The sequence below is a fragment of the Trichechus manatus genome, unplaced genomic scaffold (genome assembly GCF_000243295.1).
Source record: "Trichechus manatus latirostris isolate Lorelei unplaced genomic scaffold, TriManLat1.0 scaffold00233, whole genome shotgun sequence".
Classification (NCBI taxonomy): Eukaryota; Metazoa; Chordata; class Mammalia; order Sirenia; family Trichechidae; genus Trichechus; species Trichechus manatus.
Window position 1 is genome coordinate 1 of NW_004444169.1, and position 3,288 is coordinate 3,288.

Genomic DNA, 3,288 nt, shown 5'->3' on the forward strand with positions numbered 1-3,288 from the left:
TTTACAACACATAAGGAGATCACATATAATCTCATCATAGTGATAGAGTTTACAACACATAAGGAAATCACATCAGATAACTCAATCATACAATACTGGGAATCATGACCCAGACAAGTTGACAGATATTTTTGGGGGACACAATTCAATCCATGACAATCACTGACCTGGCAACATGGAGCTCCTCCTGCTATATAGCCTATTAAAAGGTTGTGCGTGGCCCACTCTCAGTCCAGAGGTGTGCACTCCTCTCCTCTCCTTTTTCTATTTGGGCCCACAGGTCTTACACCATCTGGCACCTGACTTGCGGGACATCCAAGTGGATGGGCTGGCCTCCATCCTCAGGCAGATCAGCACCTCTGACCTCAAAGGTCAGTTCTAACAGTGTGGGTTTACTCAAACACTGGTCCTACTGCTTGCCAGGCTGATGAGGCACAAGCCATTCAGGATCACTTTGCCAACTCATTGCCCTACTGATGGGGCATACCCCATATTGATTCCTTAATCATCACTGAAATGCCATCCTCGTCACCACCTGTGGTATATTCGAGGACTTGGGGGCTGATCAAGAACCACAAGATGGTAGTATTTTTGAATGGTGCTTGGACCCTGTTGTATGAGAGGGAAGTTCCAGCAGGAGACCTTCCAGAAACAGCTGCATGAGAACACCACCACAAAGGGGAATGGGGCAAGGGAACTACTAGGGGAAATGGGAAATTGGAGAAGGGGCTTACATGTCTAGGTAATCTCATTCAGCAGCAAGGTGGGGAGTCTCTGGGTCACACAATTCTAAAGGACAGCAGCCATTTGGGCTTTATATATATATATATATATATATGTGTGTGTGTGTGTATATATATATATATACATATATATGTATATATATGTGTGTGTGTATATATATATATAGCCACAGGGTTTGTCTTATCTATGGTTAGCAGATGTTGGGTGCAGTTTTGTGGGATATGCAAAATAGGCAGGCTCTAAATGGCTAAAAATATCCTTATTTAAGCTATATTTAAAGTTATTGGATATGTAAGAATTTTAGTTTGTAGCCAGTGTGCTTCCAGCTTGCTATGAAGAATTAAACAACATGGAAGCAATATTAGGCCCATTTATATAATAAAACATTGATAGATTCATAGAGGAAAAATTCTATGATCATCTCAGTTGGTGCAGTAGAAGTGTTTGATGAAATCCAATATATATTCAAAATAAATATTTTTAGCAAACTAGGAATAGATTGGAACTTCCATACTTTGATAACGTGTTATCTACAACAAAAGCACAGTAAACATGATGAAATGTAGAAAATTTTTCATTTCAGATGAGGAATAAGACAAGGATGTCCACTATCACTAGTTCTATTCAACACTGTACTAGTGTGGGTCTGTCCAGTGCCGCAAGATGATAAAAGGAAACAAAAGGTACAATGTTTAAAACAGCAGAAACAAAAGTGTTATTCAGAGATGATATGACTGTTGTTTTAAATGTACCCAGGATTTGCTTTATCAGGTATGGTAAGGCACATAGGTTCAAAAACAATTGTCACAAAAGGAGAAGTTTATTATACTTACCGTTCTCTGGGGGAGAAGACAGTATAGCATGAGGCAAGGGGATTGCACTTGGGACAAGATAACAAGCTGGAATTGTAGGAGAGGCATTATGTATGGCTAGCAGGGTGGGGTTAGCTAGATTTCAATGGCTTCCTTTGGAATAATTCTGCAGGCTCTGGGGCACAGGGGCTGTCCATACTTGCTGGGTACCTGGCTCTGTGGCAGCCAGGAGGATGGGTGCGTAGTGGCCCAGGAGTGTGAGAGCTCAATAAGAGGAGTGGCCAGGGAGTAGACTCAATCAGCTGCTCAAGAAGGGGAACTGACCAACCTCTCCAGCCAGGGCCTCAAAACTGTCAAGACGGCATTTTAAGAAGAAAAAAAAAAACTTTATTACAATTGTGCATGTTGAAAACAAAAAAGATCTAGAGATAACCTTTTGAAATGAATAAGCATATTTAGCTAGGCTTCTGGTGAGAAAATCAGTACACAGACATTAGATCTATATGCCAGCTCAAACACTATAAAATTTAAAAAAATATAATTTTCAATAGCATCAAATATCTTGGAATATATTTAACAAAAGATGTGTAAGACTTCTTTGGAGAAAATTGTAAAACTTTATTGAGGGAATGTTAACAGTTTAATTTCCATGTAAGGACAGCATGTTTGGTTTCAGCTTGTCTTTGTTTAAACCTATGGTTGTCCTTCACCTATAATAAAAACATATGAGTGGGCACATTACTTAGAAGAACTTTACTTAGATGACATGATTGGTATACAAAGGACATTAAAGTTTTGATTTTATAAAATGGGCTAACGCCAGAACCCTAAGAGTGACCCTTTGGCTTACAATCTATTTAAACCTCTCTATAGACTTTAAATGTAAACTTTTAGACATATTAACAGTATTTTTTAAACACATTCTTTTTTATTGTGGATATATATATATACACACACGCAACAGAACACTTGCCATTTCAACATCTTTGCATGTACAATTCAATGACATTAATTACATTCATCATGTTGTGCAACCATCACCACTATCCATGTCCAGATTTTACCATCACTCTTAACAGAAGCTCAGTGCCCCCTAAGCAATGACTTCCCTTTTCCCCCTCCCTCCTATCCCCGTTGTTGTTAGGTGCTGTTGGAGTTGATTCTGACTCACAGCAACCCTATATGACAGAGTAGAACTGCCCCCATAGGGTTTTCTAGGCTATAATCTTTACCAGAGCAGATCACCAGGTCTTTCTCCTGTGGAGCCGCTGGATGGGTTCCAACTGCCTGCCAACCTTTTGGTTAGTAGCAATTTGTAATTCCCAGCATAGTAGACCATATGATTGTCCTGTTCAAAATGGCCAATACCAGTCCATTTCAGCTCACTAATGCCTATTATATCAATCTTTATGCGTTCCATTTCATTTTTGACGGCTACTAATTTTCCTAGATTCATATTTCACACAATCCACATTCCAATTATTAATGGAAGTTTGCAGCTGTTTCTTCTCATTTAGAGTGGTGCCACATCAGCAAATGAAGGTCTCGAAAGCTTGACTTTATACGTTATTAAGGTTGAGTCTACTTTGAGGAGGCAGCTCTCCCCCAGTTGTATTCTGAGTGCCTTCCAACCTGAGGGGCTTATCTTCCAGCACTGTATTAAGACAGTGTTCCACTGCTATTCATAAGGTTTTCACTGGCCAATTTTTTCAGAAGTAGACTGCCAGGTCCT